This window comes from Scyliorhinus canicula, chromosome 1 (genome assembly GCF_902713615.1).
Source record: "Scyliorhinus canicula chromosome 1, sScyCan1.1, whole genome shotgun sequence".
NCBI classification, from domain to species: domain Eukaryota; kingdom Metazoa; phylum Chordata; class Chondrichthyes; order Carcharhiniformes; family Scyliorhinidae; genus Scyliorhinus; species Scyliorhinus canicula.
Genome location: NC_052146.1, coordinates 171561267 through 171579616, shown reverse-complemented (window position 1 = coordinate 171579616; position 18350 = coordinate 171561267).

Genomic DNA, 18350 nt, shown 5'->3' with positions numbered 1-18350 from the left:
TTGACCTGCTGAGTATTTTCAACATTTCTTTGTTTTTATTTCAGATTTTCAGCATTTATATTCTTACAAAGGAAAAGGCTGGGCATCCCAAATCCAGAACCCCTTGGCTATTATTAACGCATTATTAAGGATCATATCGTGCAGCATGAAGCCAATAAAGGAAACATGTCAGATATATGGAACTCAATATTGGCAGAAAGCCAGAGGACTTTTAAAAGTGTATGGAAAGCAAGAAAAGTTTCAAAAAACTTTCTGCAAATAAAAGCAGGGAGAACACAAAGATGATTTATAAATACTTAACATGCAACAGAATAATTAAGGGGAAAAACCAGTGTCTGGAGGAGATAATCTACTCTTAATGAATACTTTACACCTCTCTTCATGAACAATGGAGATGTTGCAAATGTTTTTGATTCAGAGTGTAAAATAGTTTATGGGCGGCGCATTGGTTAGCACTGCTGCCTACGGCGCTGAGGACGCGTGTTCAATCCCGGCCCGGGTCACTGTCTGTCTGGAGTTTGCACATTCTCCCGTGTCTGCATGGGTTTCATCCCCAACAACCCAAAGATGTGCAGGGTAGGTGGATTGGCCACACTAAATTGCCCCTTAATTGGAAAAAAAAATAATTGGGTACTCTAAATTTAAAAAAAAAATAGTTTATGGGCTGAACTTAGTGAGAGAGCAAATAAACTTAGTGAGAGAGGGAATATTAAGAGGTTTGGTTTCTGTGAATGAAAACAAATCACTTGCACCAGATGAAATTTAACCCAAGGCATTAAGAGAAACAAGAGAGGAAATAACGTCGGCTCTGACCATCATTTTCCAATTCACTATGCCTACAGATGTGCTTCTGGAGGTCTGGGGAACAGATAATGTTGTACCAATATTTAAAAAGTAAGAAAGGGATAAAGAAAAGGTATAGTTGCAAATTATTGAAAATAAAATTGAGGGACAGTAAAAATAATAGCCATTTAGAAAGGCACACATGGACAGTCAATATGGATTTATTAGAGAAGGTCATATGTGACTAGCTTGACTGAGTTCTTTGAAAAGATTTCAAGGAGGGTTGATGACAATAGCATATATGATACAATATGCATAGATTTTAGCAAGGCTGTTGATAAGGTTCCACATGGCAGGCTTGCCCAAAAAGCAAAAGGCCATGGGATTCAAGACAATGTGACATGTTGGGTCCAGAAATAGATTAGTGGCAGGAAACAAACAGTAATGATTGATCAGTGTTTTTGTGATTGGAAGTCCCTTTCCTGTGGGGGTTCACAGGTTCAGCACAATTTCCATTGCTTTTCATGGATATATCAGTTACTTAGGCTCAAATGTATGGGGTCCAAAGATGTGCAGGTTAGGTGGATTGGCCATGCTAAAATTGCCCGTAGTGTCCTAAAAAGTAAGGTTAAGGGGGGGTTGTTGGGTTACGGGTATAGGGTGGATACGTGGGTTTGAGTAGGGTGATCATTGCTCGGCACATTGAGGGCCGAAGGGCCTGTTCTGTGCTGTACTGTTCTAAGTCTAAGTCTTGATTGAGATGTTTTCAGAAAATACAAACAATTGACGGTCTGGTTGGTAATGAAGAAGAAAACTGCAGACTTCAGGAAGATAGCAAAAGCAGTTGGGAAAAGCGATTCATAGAACTCAGCCTGGTGAAGTGTAAGGTAATGTATTTGGGAAGAGCAAACAAGGAAAAGGAATACGCATCAAATGGTAGATACTGAGAAGTGTCTTTGGATGTTGGATTATATTAAAAGCGTTATATAAATTGTGGTTGTTGAAGTTGTTGAATTTATTAATTTATTCAAATTTTATTTCAGTGGAATAGTTTTTGAATGATGAGAGACTGGGAATTGTTTGCATTCAGAGGAACCATGTACATGTATCTCAGAAAGGTAACATGCAGGTACTGTAAACAATTAGGAAGGTAAACAATGCGTTAGCTTTTGTTACAAAGGGACAAAAGTATATCAGTAAATAAGGCATTAGCAAGATCACATCTGGAATTCTGTCTGTCTGCACTTTAGGCATTGTTACCTAAGGAAGGATATACCTAGCCAAGAGGGGGTACAGTAAAGGTTCACTGGACTGGGTCCAAGAAAAGGCGATTGTCTGAAGGGGAGAGATAAAATAGACTAAATCTATATTTCCCAGCATTTAGAAGAATAAGACTTGATCTAATGGAAATATATTATTCATAAACGGCTTGACAGGTTAGATACTGAGAAAACTTTCCCCCTTGTAACAACATGCTGGGCAAATGCACGGTCAATTCCAGCCCCATAGATCCGGGATTTTTGATTTGATTTTTATTGCCACATGTACCGAAGTACAATAAAAAGCATTTATCTGCGGCCAAGGAAACATACTCAGTACATACACATTGGACAAAAAAGAATAGTTGATAATTACAGTGAATGTGAAAGTACAAAGTACATCGACAAATAAGTAATGGTCAGCACGGAACAAATGCCAAACAAAGCAATACATGAGCAAGAGCAGCATCGGGCATCTTGAATAGTGTTCTTACAGGGAACAGATCAGTCCGAGGGACAGTCGTTGAGGAGTCTAGTAGCTGTGGGAAAGAAGCTGTTCCTAAGTCTGGATGTACAGGTCTTTAGACTTCTGTATCTTATGCCTAATGGAAGGGTCTGTAAGAAGGCAAAGCCTGGGTATGAGAGGTCTCTGATAATGCTGTCTGCCTTCCTGAGGCACGGGAGGCTTAAAAAGAATCAATGTGGGGGTGGCAAGCTTGTGTGATGCGTTGGGCTGAGTTCACCATACTCTGCAGTTTCTTGCGATCTTGGACCGAGCAGTTGCAATACCAAGCTGTGATGCAGCCGGGTAGGATGCTCCCTGGCACATCTGTAGAAGTTTGTGAGAGTCGATGCAGACATGCCGAATTTCTTGAGTTTCCATAGGAAGGAGAGATGTTGTTGGGCTTTCTTGACTGTTGCATCAGTGCGAGTGGACCAGGACAGACTGTTGGTGATGGTAACCCCCAGGAACTTAAAGCTATCGACCATCTCCACTTCGGAGCCATTGATGCCAGGGTTGGGGGGGGGGGGGGGGGGGGGGGGGGTTGTCGTGCTATGCTTTCTGAAGTCGATGATCAGTTCCTTGGTCTTTCCGACATGTAGAGAGAGGTTCTTTTTGGTACACCATGCAACCAAGTGATCTATCTCCCTTCTGTAGTCTGATTCGTCGCTGTTTGATATATGACCCATCACAGTCATATCATCCGCAAACTTATAGATTGAATTGGAGTTAAATCTTGCCACACAGTTGTGTTTGTATAGGAAGTACAGTAGAGCAGGCATTGTCAAACTTGGTGGGTCGCGGCACTCCCGCTCACGCAAATCTGCGCGCAACAGCTGCAGCAGCCAGCTGTTACTAACGCCGGCTGCATTCGGCCTTCAAAGTGGCCGTGAACATGCCTGCTAGATCATCGTCACGCATGCGCACAACTATGCGCATGCGCGCCGATGATCTAGCAGGCATGCGCTGTGCGGCCGCTTTTTTTTTTAAATGGTCGCAGATTTTTGTTTTACAAGTTCTGGGGGGGGTTTATTCATTTATTTTATTCATTTAATTTTTAGTTTTTGCATCTATTTTTTTTTTTACAATTTCGGGGGGGGGGATTTATTTGATAAAATTTTACAGGAAAAATAAGTGCAGAACTTTGGACAGATGGAGACGCCATAATTTCCAACACTGGAAGGCTTCACCTTCATCCAACAGGTTCCATTGGAGGATCGTGTACGAGGGCCAAAGGGACCCAAAATCATTTCCTCCATTTTTGTCAACAGCAAACAAGGTAAGAGAAAATGGTGGGTCGTGAAGGTCGGCCGGCGTGGGTCCCGAAGGTTGGCCGGTTGGTAAAAATGGGTCCCCTGAAAAAAAGTTTGAAGAACACTGCAGGAGAGGACTGAACACACATCCTTGTGGGGCCCAGGTGTTGAAGACTATTGTGGAGGAGGTGCCTCCAGAAAAATTGCAGTGTGTTGGTGAGAAAGTAAAGGATCCAGCTGCACAGGGAGCAGTCAAGTCCAAGATTACATAGTTTATTAGTAGTCTTGTCAAGATAGTGGTGTTGAAGGCGGAGCTGTAGTCTATGAACAGCAGTCTTACATAGGTGTCCTTGTTGTCGAAGTGTTCGGATGTGGATTGTAGAACCAGGGAGATAGCATCTGCTGTGGACCGGTTGCTGTGAAAGGCAAACTGCAGTGGATCGAGACCGCCTGGGAGGCTGGCGTTGTTCCGTCTCGTGAGTAGCCGCCCGAGCATTTCATGATAATATGTCAGGGCCAGGATAGTCGTTGAGGCAGGCTACCTTGTTCTTCTTTGGTACTGGTATTGTGGTTGTCTTCCTGAAGGAGGTGGGGACCTCATAACGAATGAGTGAGGTGTTGAAGATGTCTACGAATACACTCGCCAGCTGGTCTGCGCCGACTCAGAGTGCTCGCCCAGGGTCTCTGTTGGGACCTGTCTCTTTCCGCAGGTTCACTTTCAAGAAGGCAGCTCTTACCTCTGAGGCATATTGGGTATGGGTGCATCCAGTGCTGTTGGGGTGGGTGGCACTGATATATTAGCTGACTGTTCGAAGCGGGCATGGAACTCGTTCAGTTCATCGGGGAGTGATGCTCCAGCACCAGAGATTCTGCCTGACTTTGCTTTGTTTCTTGTAAGCCCTGCCATAGATGTTGTGGGTTTGTGCCGTTGGCCTCGGGCTCTAGTTTGGTCCGGTATTGTCTTTGGCGTCCCCGATGGCTTTACGTACTTCTACCTTGATTTCTTATATAGGTCAGGATCATTAGACTTGAATGCCTCTGCCCAGGACTTCAGTTAGAACATAGAACATAGAACGATACAGCGCAGTACAGGCCCTTCGGCCCTCGATGTTGCACCGACATGGAAAAAAAATCTAAAGGCCATCTAACCTACACTATGCCCTTATCATCCATATGCTTATCCAATAAATTTTTAAATGCCCTCAATGTTGGCGAGTTCACTACTGTTGCAGGTAGGGCATTCCACGGCCTCACCACTCTTTGCGTAAAAAACCCACCTCTGACCTCTGTCCTATATCTATTACCCCTCAATTTAAGGCTATGTCCCCTCGTGCTAGCCACCCCCATCCGCGGGAGAAGGCTCTCGCTGTCCACCCTATCTAACCCTCTGATCATTTTGTATGCCTCTATTAAGTCACCTCTTAACCTTCTTCTCTCTAACGAAAACAACCTCAAGTCCATCAGCCTTTCCTCATAAGATTTTCCCTCCATACCAGGCAACATCCTGGTAAATCTCCTCTGCACCCGTTCCACGTCCTTCCTATAATGAGGCGACCAGAACTGTACGCAATACTCCAAATGCGGCCGTACTAGAGTTTTGTACAACTGCAACATGACCTCATGGCTCCAGAACTCAATCCCTCTACCAATAAAGGCCAACACACCATAGGCCTTCTTCACAACCCTATCAACCTGGGTGGCAACTTTCAGGGATCTATGTACATGGACACCGAGATCCCTCTGCTCATCCACACTACCAAGAATTTTACCATTAGCCAAATATTCCGCATTCCTGTTATTCTTTCCAAAGTGAATCACCTCACACTTCTCCACATTAAACTCCATTTGCCACCTCTCAGCCCAGCTCTGCAGCTTATCTATGTCCCTCTGTAACCTGCAACATCCTTCTGCACTGTCTACAACTCCACCGACTTTAGTGTCGTCTGCAAATTTACTCACCCATCCTTCTGCGCCCTCCTCTAGGTCATTTATAAAAATGACAAGTCAGGATGTTAAGTCAGGATTTCCGATTGGGGAACACCCGTATTTGGTACACAGTCCTCGACACACTTAGTGGGTCGTATACTCGTCCAGGTTAGCTGCCGCGACCTTGAATATGCACTACTCCACAGACTCCAAGCAGTCACGGAGGATGTCCTCTGATGCCTCGGACCAGCAGTGCACGATTTTCTTGATTGGCTCAGCACGCTTGAGTTGCTGTTTGTAAGCCGGAAGTAGGAGTACCGACTTGTGGTCGGATTTACCAAAGTGTGGTTGGGTAATGGAGCGCAAGGCACCTTTGATACTTGTGTAGCAGTGGTCCAGGGTGTTTGCACCTCTGGTGGGGCAGGAGATATGTCAATGGGATTTCAGTAGAACATAGTTGAATTAGCCAATAATTTGTGTATTTTCCTGAGATAGAACATAGAACATAGAACAGTACAGCACAGAACAGGCCCTTCGGCCCTCAATGTTGTGCCGAGCCATGATCACCCTACTCAAACCCATGTATCCACCCTATACCCATAACCCAACAACCCCCCCCCCCTTAACCTTACTTTTATTAGGACACTATGGGCAATTTAGCATGGCCAATCCACCTAACCCACACATCTTTGGACTGTGGGAGGAAACCGGAGCACCCGGAGGAAACCCACGCACACAGGGGGAGGACGTGCAGACTCCGCACAGACAGTGACCCAGCCGGGAATCGAACCTGGGACCCTGGAACTGTGAAGCATTTATGATAACCACTATGCTACCGTGCTGCCCCGCAGGATCTTTGACCCTTGACTGCTCCAATGAGTTACAGGCCCCAGATTTGTAAGTTAAATATTTTTTAAAAACTATTTATTTATAACAAGGGAAAAAACAAACATCTAATGGTAAGAATTAAACAATCAGTGTCTTCATACTGAGAATTCCCCATGAGATTGGCTCAGTCCTGACAGGCTCCATCAGATTGACTCCCAGTCTCACTGAGACAATCTTAGAATTATCTGCCTGAGAATTTAAACGGAGGATGTCCGTCCATCCCACACATCGACTGCTTGTCTGCCATTTTTGCAGATCAAGATTACTTCCAGTTGAATTTCGACAGGTTAAACTGACTGCCGGCCGGGGGAGAGACTTTATCTTGAACTCACAGGAAGAGCCCAACAGGTGAGAGAGAAGTTGGAGCACTAGCTTCACAGTTCTTAATCAGAATAGAAATGCCTACTTGCCCATATCTACTCTCATAAGTTACTTTCCCAGGCTAGCTGAAAGCACTTAAATTGCCAGGCCTTTCAAACAGTTTTACACTTTCACTGAACTGGCTGGAGAAATTTAAGGCAGAAGTTACTTCCCCAGGCTGGCTGGAAGCATTCAAATTGCTGGGCTGAAAGCTGAGAGAGAGGGAGTCCTGTTGTGTACTGCCTTCCACGTCTGTACAGAACTGAGAAACCAAAATGGAGCTTGCCTGGCTGTTTCCGAATCTTTAAGCAACTCTCTGGCAAGCTGGACCAATCCCAAACAAGAACAGAGGATTTCCCAGATTCTCAGCAGCACCGATCGGCTGCTTGCCAAGTCCATCAAAATGACACCACGGGCTATGCCACAAAACATCAAGGGAGGTCTTGGGCCAGTACATTAGACCAGGATTGTTGTCAGTTTGACCAAAGTCTGCAGTTTAAAACAAAATCTGCAAGGTTGCAGGACAGGAAGTTTAGAAAGAGAATAATGAAACAGACAAGAAGTTAACAAATTTCTTACACCCTGGTCAGCGAATATAGAACACAGGCTCACAGTCTCAGAATAAGGGAACAGCTATTTGGGACTGAGGTGAGGAGAAATATCTTCACCAAAGGATTGTAAACCCTCCAAATTCTCTGCACCCGCCTCTCCTCAAAGGGCTGTGGATGGTCAGTGGCTTAGCACATTGAAGTTAGAGATTAATAGATATTTGGGTACTATATTCCTGCATCCGCTGTCTCCAAGCCCACTATCCTGGGGCTGGGAGAATTGAACCAATACATCATTCAGTTCCTCAGAACCAGCCTTTTCTTGTTTTTTTTTTGTTTGGTTTCACCGTATTGGATTGTCTCTGTAAAGTGAGAAGTTTTCGAAAGAAAATTCAATGATGTGACAATTGGCCATCCTTGCACTGATCATTCGCCTTCCCACGAGGCTATATCTTCTAATAGCCACCATAATACCCTTACATTTTCTTAAGAATAAAACAGTTAGGAAGTTGAACAAAATTCAGCTGGTACTTCAGCAATATACACTGACTGCATCTGCTGCCGTGTCACAATTAGGTGTTGACCTTTCTAAGGTTCGCCAATAAAACGGATGGATGTCTAACGTCTTCCAAACTTCTGACAGACTATTCTCCCAGGTTCGTGCAAACTATAAACTGTTCCAACAGCTTGACAGGAAACACTTTATAAGTGGTAATAAAAAACATAAATGTGTGCTGCAGAATACAGTAATTTTCAGATTGTTCTGCCATTTATTCTACAAAGAAGACACAAATGCACAAACATTTCCTGCAGCTATCCTTTTTACTGCGGAAAGGTATAATTCTCAGGACAAAGGTTTGGAGTGCAGTGTCATACAGAAACAATTATGGACCTTCAGACCTCCATCTGAAAATGAGAAACATCTGCAACAAGTCTCCTCAGAACAGTCTGCAGGAGTCAGATCCCCATTCTAATGATAAAACCATCACAGTTTGTTCAGTGAGTGTTCCATATGCACTGAGTCCACACTTCAAACTCAAACAAGGGCTGGATTCTCCTTTCCTCACAGTTTTACTGGAGGTTTTTCAGGCGACACAGTAGCGCAGTGGGTAACACTGTTGCTTCACAGCTCCAGGGTCCCAGGTTCGATTCCTGGCTTGGGTCACTGTCTGTGCGGAGTCTGCACGTTCTCCCCGTGTCTGCGTGGGTTTCCTCTGGGTGCTCCAGTTTCCTCTCATGCCAAAATTGCCCTTAATGTTCAAAAAGGTTAGGTGGGGTTGCTGGGTTAAGGGCATAGGGTGGAGGTGTGGGCTTGGGTAGGGACCTCTTTTCAAGGGCCAGTACAGACCAAATGAACCGAATGGCCTCCTTCTGCACTATAAATTCTATGATCTATTATTTACAAATTTAAGAAAAGTATTGAGGTTCCTGTCCGGTATCCTGGCATGTTGGGGTCGGATCTGGGATCGTAATACGTCTACCACCTAGAGTAACAAGGGCATTTGGTAAATGGGAATTCCAGCACCAGCAATTCCCCTCCATTTCACACACCATCTTGACTTGGAACTAAAGCACTGTTCTTTCACTGCTGAATCAAAACCATGGAATTCCTTCTGGAACACCACTTCAGTACCCAAACCACAAGTACAGGTTTAAGGAGGTCATAGAATTTACAGTGCAGAAGGAGGCCATTCGGCCCATCGAGTCTGCACCGGCTCTTGGAAAGAGCACCCTACCCAAGGTCAACACCTCCACCCTATCCCCAATACCCAGTAACCCCACCCAACACTAAGGGTAATTTTGGACACTAAGGGCAATTTTATCATGGCCAATCCACCTAACCTGCACATCTTTGGACTGTGAGAGGAAACTGGAGCACCCAGAGGAAACCCACGCAGACACGGGGAGAACGTGCAGACTCCGCACAGACAGTGACCCAAGCCGGAATCAAACCTGGGACCCTGGAGCTGTGAAGCATTTGTGCTATCCACAATGCTACCGTGCTGCCCTTTGGGTGACTTATCACCATTTTTTCAATGGCATTTAGAAATGGACAATAAATTCTCATCTTGTCAGTAATGTCGACATCCCATTAATGACTAAAACAATACAAGCACTGAAGTGAGTCACCTTTCCTTGAATTCTGTGCACGAGAGAAGAGCTTTCCCTGAACTTAACACTCATAATGCGGAAATCTTTTTTTTTTAAATCGCATTTTATTCAAACTTGTATCAAAGTAGTTACAGCAAATAAACACCCTGGGAAACATATTTTCCAACAATCAACTATACAGTTTGTACAGATTTTCCTCCTTTTTCACCCCCCCCCCCCCCCCACCGCGATGAACAGCTCCTCAAACACGGTCACAAACATCCCCCACCTTTTCTCAAACTCCCCTGCTGAGCCCCTTAACTCATACTTTATCTTCTCCAACCGCAGGAAGTCGTATAGGTAACCCAACCATGCTGCTACCCCCGGTGGCGATGCCGACCGCCACTCCAGCAAAATTCGCCGCCGTGCAATCAGAGAGGCGAAGGCCACAATATCGGCCTTCCTCCTCTCCATGAACTCCGGCTTCTCTGAAACCCCACATATCGCCACCAAAGGGTCCGTGTCCACCTCCTCCTCCACTACCCTGGCTAAGACCGCGAACACTCCTGCTCAGAATCTTCCCAATTTTTCGCAACCCCAAAACGTGCGCATGATTCGCTGGCCCCCGCCCACACCTCTCACACTCATCTGCTACTCCCTGAAAGAACCCACTCATTCTCGTCCGAGTCATATGCACCCTGTGCACCACCTTAAACTGTGTCAGGCTCATCCTTGCACAAGAGGAGATCCTGTTTACCCTTCGCTGTGCTTCACTCCATACTCCCCAATTGATCGCCCCTCCCAACTCCTTGATCTTCACCACATGCTCGCCTCCCTGCTCCCACAGCCGCTTATATATATCCCCAATTTTTCCCTCCCTTTCCACATCTGGAAGCAGCAATCACTCCAGCAGGGTGTATCCCGGCAATCTAGGGAACCCCTTCCAGACCTTTCGTGCAAAGTTCCTAATCTGTAGATACCTGAACTCACTACCCTTCGGCAGCTCAACCCTCTCCCTTAGCTCCTCCAGACTGGCGAACCCTTCCTCCAAATACAAATCCCTCACCATGACCAGCCCCACTTCCCTCCACCTCCTGTATACACTATCCATCCCCCCCCCCCCCCCCCCCCCCCCCCCCCGGCTCAAACCCATGATTCTCGCACAGCGGCTTTAGCACCGACATTCCTTCCACCGTAAAATGCCTCCTCAGCTGATTCCATATCTTCACCGTGGACTGCACCACTGGGCTCCCTGAATACCTACTCGGAACCATTGGCAATGCTGCCATCGCCATAGCCCTCAAACTAGACCCCTTACAAGATTCCTCCTCCATCCTAACCCATTCTACCCTTTCTCCTATCCACCACCGCCGCACCTTGTCCACATTCGCCACCCAATAATAATGAAGCAAGTTCGGCAACGCCAAACTCCCCTGCTGCCTCTGCCTCTGCAGCAGGGTCATCCCCACCCTCGGCACCTTCCCCGCCCATACAAATTCAGAGATGATTGTGTCCACTTTCCGAAAAAAGGCCTTTGGTATAAAGATCGGGAGAGCCTGAATGATAAACAAGAACCTCGACAGAATATTCATTTTCACCACTTGGACCCTCCCAACCAGCGTTAAGTGCAGTGTATCCCACCTCTTAAGATCCTCCCTGGCCTCCTCCACCAGCTTTGTTAAGTTCCACTTATGGAGCCCCATCCAGTCCCTCGCTACCTGAATCTCCAAGTACCTAAACCTACCCCTCGCTACCGTAAATAGCATCCCCCTAAATTAGCCTGCTGTGTCAGCTCAGTCACTGGGAATAACTCGCTTTTCCCTACATTCAGCGTGCACCCGAGAACCCTCCAAACCTCCCCAACAGGCCCATAATCCTTCCCATACTCTCCAACGGATCCGAAACATACAGCAAGAAGTCATCGGTATAGAGCGACACCCGACGCTCCCTGTCTCCGCTCATTAACCCCTGTCACTCTGCCGACACTCTGAGAGCCATCGCCAATGGCTCTCAGCGGCGACAGCGGGCACCCCTGCCTCGTACCCCTGTGTAAGTCAAAGCTTCGTGAGCTCATATCATTCGTCCTCACCCTCGCTCTTGGCGCCACATACAACAACCACACCCATGCCACAAATCTCGGCCCAAACCCAAACCTTCCCAAAACTTTGAACAAGTACCGCCACTCCACCCGATCAAAAGCTTTCTCAGCGTCCATGGACACCACCACCTCCGGTACCAGAGCTCTCGACGGATTCATCGCCACATTCAACAGCCATCTTATATTACTCACGAGCTGCCTGCCCTTCACAAAGTCTGTTTGATCTTCTATAACCACCCCCGGGACACAATCCTCCAGCCTCCCCGCCAACAACTTAGCCAATACTTTCACATCCATGTTCAATAGTGATATGGGTCTATATGACCCACATTCCACCGGATCCTTCCCTTTTTTTGGGATTAGTGTGATTACCACCTGCTTCATCGTCTCCGGCAACTCCCCCTTCTCCAGTGCTTCATTAAACGCCCCCAACAGATGTGGTGCCAGGTCCGCTGCAAATTCCTTGTAAAATTCTGCTGGGTACCCATCCGGCCCAGGGGCCATCCCGACTTCATACCCCTGATACTATCCAGCACCGTCCTTACCTGCCTGCCTCTTTGCTTCCTCCACCTGGCGAAATTCCAGCTCGTACAGAAACCGTCCCATGTCCCCCTCCTCTCCCTCTGGGTCTGCCTCAAAAGTCCCTGGTCATACTCTCTAAATACCTCATTTATCTTCCCTGGTTCTGACACCACATCCCCAGTCCCAGTCCGGATCTTCAATATTTCCCTGGACGCAGCTTGAGGGGTGCAGCGCATAATGTGGAAATCTTAATCATCATTGTGATATTATCATAACTATCAGCACTGTAAGGGTTAATGAGGTGTCAATAGTAACCACTAAAGGGAGCTACAGTTACAACTATATAAGGCAGGGATGCTAAGCCGTGGTGGGGAGTGTGTGCAGGAGTTAGTTAGTGAAGGTCAGACGAGCAGATAGTGTAAGTGAGTGCAGACCATAGTTTAAACCAATAGTGAGATTAGCAGTAGATGAATGTAGTTTACACGTTATTATCAAATGTGTATTCTTACGGAGTACGTGTCAAATCCAAGTTCGTAGTGTTAATAAATTTATAGCTTTGTTTACGTTAAAGACATTTTGTGGTCTTTGTGAACACTACGCCAACCATCCTGAAATAAGCAACACAAAGAGCACCACAATCATCAAATCCCCCTCATCTTCCCATTCTCCAGAGATTAAAATCCCAGTGGAGACAATATTTCATCTTTGACTCAACTCTTTAAAGCTCATGAATCAGCCACAGCTCTCCACTGGACCCCTTCCAATAAAATCACACTTGCCCTGTACTCCAGATGTGGCATCATCAAGACTAGTCACAACTTCAATAGCATATCTCTGTGGTAAATTAGTTCATGTTCCAATTAAAATAAATCTTCTAACTTCCCCTTTTGGTCATCGAGTTTTAATTATGAGTTCACCCCCCCTAGTTAATGATTAACTAGCCAATTTATGACCCAGGCTGTTAGACATTGTCACTGGCTGAGATTTTGTGACCACTTTGTGGACAAATTGGAGGTGGGGGTTTGGGGAGGCCGTGAACCACATGGAGTTAGAGCATCACCATGGCAAGAATGGATTTTATAGAGGTTGAATGGATCTAAAAACAAGGTAATTACGGCACTTCATGTGCCAATTTACCGTGTCTGTTCCAATTTTGAACCAAATGTGGCTACAAGCTGGCAGCTCAGGCTGGCGCTAAATTCGGCAGCCGTCAGCTGAGCCAGTGCACCTTTACAAGAACATAGAACATAGAACAGTACAGCACAGAACAGGCCCTTCGGCCCTCAATGTTGTGCCGAGCCATGATCACCCTACTCAAACCCACGTATCCACCCTATACCCGTAACCCAACAACCTCCCCCTTAACCCTACTTTTATTAGGACACTACGGGCAATTTAGCATGGCCAATCCACCTAACCCGCAAATCTTTGGACTGTGGGAGGAAACCGGAGCACCCGTAGGAAACCCACGCACACAGGGGGAGGACGTGCAGACTCCACACAGACAGTGACCCAGCCGGGAATCGAACCTGGGACCCTGGAGCTGTGAAGCATTTATGCTAACCACCATGCTACCCTGCTGCCCCAAAGGTTGAGACAGTGTGGCCAGGGTATTTTGCAGTGAGGCGGGGGAGTCTGGGTGCCAGGGCTTTTGGTGTTGAGCCTCCATATGGCTGCTGGCATATGGAGCATTGAAAGAGGGCTGAGAAGGGGGTGGAGTGGGGTGTGGGAGTAGAGTGGCCATTGAAAGTAGCAGTACTCAGGAGCCATGGGCATCTCCCCCTCAGGAGATGGGTCCTCCAGCAAAGGTGAGAACTTCAGAAGGCGGGAGCTGCAGCCACAATGTCCTAGATTCCAGCAACCTCAAGGTCACCTGCTGGGAAGGTCATACTGGCAGCCACAAGCAAACAATAACATAGAGATGAATAAACCCTGTAGCAATGGTGCACAGACAGGGTGAACTATCTCCAGATGTCATAGAAGCTGCGTCACTGAAGACCGTGCCTCTCCCAAGAGGCCATCACAGATCTTTGTGCCATGATGATCGACGAGCTGAACCCCCATTGGTAGTGGCGGTCAATCAGTGCCTGTGCATGGTGAAGGTCACCATGAGCCTTGATTTTACCACTCCAATTCATCCCAGAGATCCACTGGAGACCTGTGACATTTCCTAATCAAGAGTGCGTCATCGCATCCAGGTGGTGACCGATGCCTTGCTGAGAGGTGGTCAGCCAATTTATCCATTATCACACTTCATCCAGACAATTATTCTGAGAGAACCAATGGATTTCCCCGAGGTGCAAGGTGTGATGAACTGCACACATGTGACAATTAAGGTTCCCACAGGTAAGCAGAAAGGGCTTCTATTCCATAAATGCCCCACCAATGTGTGACCAGTATCAATGAGTCCTGCAGGTGTGTGCACGCTTCCCAGATATCAACCTTCATATTCAGGTATTTCCAGGTTCCTAAATGTTTCACTTCCCCTGTGTACCTTCAAGGTTATGTTTTTGGCAGCGAATACTATCAAAGAGCTGCCTATTAACTCCAGTGAGGGACCAAATGATAGAAGCAGAGAAAAAGATACAACACCAGCCATGCGACATCGAGCAGACCATAGCAATCCTGAAGATGAGATTTTGGCATTCGGATCATTCCAATGGGCATTTCAATATGCTCAGCAAGGGTCTCTCTTGATGATTGGTTGTGATTTGCACACCCTGGCGCTGCAGAGGGAGAAGACCACTGAGGATTTAGTGGAGTGTGAGGCACTCTCAGACAGGGATGATGATCAGGAAGCTGATGACCAGCCGCAGGATCCTGAAGGATATGAGGGGCCACATTGGAGATGCAATGACATAGGCATAAGAGAGGCTTGGGAGGAATTTGTACATAAACATTTCAGATGAAATTTCCCACACCATCCTTCCAGTCAAATAAAGGTTTCCCTTCAAGCTCTGGTATTATAATTTACCACAGCTGCAACCACAGATTCCAGTGTCTCCTGTTACTTTTGCACGATCAAAAAGACAACCCAAGCACATTGTCCCTCCCAAACAGATTCTGGAGTGAGCCATGATTCTCCTGTGCTTCCAGAAGGTCTCTTCCAATAGATTGAAATGTCAAACACTCATGGAGGTTACCATTACGTGCGGTGGGGGAGAAGAGCTCAAAGTCCATTGAGGGGGGAGCAAGCAGGCACAGGGTAGGGGGAAATCAGGCAGTGAGGGGATGGCAACATGTGGGGAGGGGAGGAGAGAGAGAGCCCAATGATTGTGGGCCCATAGAGAGAGCCCGGTGATTGGGGTGGGGTTGGAAGTGAGGCTCAGTTCTGAACGGGCCCCCCCAGCGCTGCCCCACCCACACCAGAGACACCCGAATTAAATTAACCCTCCCCAGAGACCCGCTAAATTAAGAAATCCCCGAAATAAAGAGATCCCCTGAGAACTCCCCCCCGCCCCCCACCTCCCAGAAGAGAAACCCTTCTGGAAGCTAAAAAGCAGTCCAGACAGAGGTAGTGAAATAAAATCACTGCTTTAAAACTCACCTGGGCAATACACCTGCTGGCTAGGGCAGAGGACACATCACCTGTCAATTCCTGGAAAGAAAAACTAATCAGCTGTGTTTCAACCCCCTCAGATCTGTGATCTGCAAGTCCTTCATTCGCTTCTCTTTGATATTGATTTTACTAGGCCGTGATTGATTGCTTCCACACACACCTAGCTGTCTGCATTGTTCCATTCATCTCCCTTGTGGGTTGAGTAGCTTTGTGAAACTATCAATGTTTATGAACATCGAGCTTTGATTGACAGCTGCTGGACCACATCAAAAAGAGTTAAGTGCATTCTGTTAGTTTCACTGCTGACCACTTCAAAGTCACTCAACCCTGAAGGGAGATGAAGGAAAGCGCTTAAAGCTGTTTGATGTGGTCCAGGAGCTGTCAATCAAAGTTTGATGTTTATAAACTGAGGTTAGTTTCACAGCTGACCACTTCAAAATTGCTCAACCATAAAGGGAGATGAATGACTCTTTAATTAGGCGGTCTCTGTGGGATATCTTTTTATTTCAGGGGACTGTGGGGGTGGTCTCTTTATTTAGGAGTTCTGTAGGAGGTTTCTTTAATTCGGGGGTCTCTGGTGGGGATGCGGTGGGGGGGGGGGGATCTGGTGGGGGTAGAGTGGGCAGGTCTTGCATTGTGTGGGAGGGGAACTTTGGGGGGAACTCCCATAAAGAGTTACCCTTTGGCTAACGCTTGGTCTACCGTGTCTGGTATAGGCTTGTCAGGACCTGCGGGAGGCAGCCTTGGAGGGTGGAGCATCGGAGCAGTGAATATATCAACTTACTTCGGGGACTCACGGCCTTGTTCCAGGGAGCAGTCAGTAACCTTGGGGATTCACGGCCTTGTTTCCAGGGAGCAGTCAGTAACCTCGGGGATTCACGGCCTTGTTTCCAGGGAGCAGTCAGTAACCTCGGGGATTCACGGCCTTGTTTCCAGGGAGCAGTCAGTAACCTCGGGGATTCACGGCCTTGTTTCCAGGGAGCAGTCAGTAACCTCGGGGATTCACGGCCTTGTTTCCAGGGAGCAGTCAGTAACCTCGGGGATTCACGGCCTTGTTTCCAGGGAGCAGTCAGTAACCTCGGGGATTCACGGTCTTGTTTCCAGGGAGCAGTCAGTAACCTCGGGGATTCACGGCCTTGTTTCCAGGGAGCAGTCAGTAACCTCGGGGATTCACGGCCTTGTTTCCAGGGAGCAGTCAGTAACCTCGGGGATTCACGGCCTTCTTTCCAGGGAGCAGTCAGTAACCTCGGGGATTCACGGCCTTGTTTCCAGGGAGCAGTCAGTAACCTCAGGAATTCACGGCCTTGTTTCCAGGGAGCAGTCAGTAACCTCGGGGATTCACGGCCTTGATTCCAGGGAGCAGTCAGTAACCTCAGGGATTCACGGCCTTGTTTCCAGGGAGCAGTCAGTAACCTCGGGGATTCACGGCCTTGTTTCCAGGGAGCAGTCAGAAACCTCGGGGATTCCCGGCCTTGTTTCCAGGGAGCAGTCAGCAACCTCAGGGATTCACGGCCGTGTTTCCAGGGAGCAGTCAGTAACCTCGGGGATTCACGGCCTTGTTTCCAGGGAGCAGTCAGCAACCTCGGGGATTCACGGCCTTGTTTCCAGGGAGCAGTCAGCAACCTCAGGGATTCACGCCCGTGTTTCCAGGGAGCAGTCAGTAACCTCGGGGATTCACGGCCTTGTTTCCAGGGAGCAGTCAGCAACCTCAGGGATTCACGGCCTTGTTTCCAGGGAGTAGTCAGCAACCTCGGGGATTCACGGCCTTGTTTCCAGGAAGTAGTCTGTAACCTCAGGGATTCACGGTCTTGTTTCCAGGGAGCAGTTAGCAACCTCGGGGATTCACGGCCTTGTTTCCAGGGAGTAGTCAGCAACCTCGGGGATTCACGGCCGTGTTTCCAGGGAGCAGTTAGCTACCTCGGGGATTCACGGCCTTGTTTCCAGGGAGTAGTCAGCAACCTCGGGGATTCACGGCCTTGTTTCCAGGGAGTAGTCAGCAACCTCGGGGATTCACGGCCTTGTTTCCAGGGAGCAGTTAGCAACCTCGGGGATTCACGGCCTTGTTTCCAGGGAGCAGTTAGCTACCTCGGGGATTCACGGCCTTGTTTCCAGGGAGTAGTCTGTAACCGCAGGGATTCGGCTGAACGGAAAAAGACTGAAAAGGTGACGTCACAGGAAAGCTGTGACCTGATTGGCTGTAAGAAAACTCTGCTGAATTTGAAATAGATCAGTACAAATCTAATTAATTAAGTAATTAACTAAGCACAGATGGCTGGGCAAGTGATGTGCTGTAGCTGCATGATGTGGAAACTGGCAGATCCCTTTGCGAGCTGCATTGACCGACTTGAAAGGATATTGGAGCGAGAGGGGGAGGATGCAGTTGTTGTGGTCCATGTTGGGACAAACAACATAGACAAGACTAGGAAAGAGGACCTGTTGGGAGATTGAGGATTTGTTGGGGGATTATCAGGTACTAAGAACTAAATTAAAGAACAGGTCCTCAGTGGTTATAATCTCAAGGATTACTAACCGAGCCACATGTGAATTGGCGTAAGGATGAG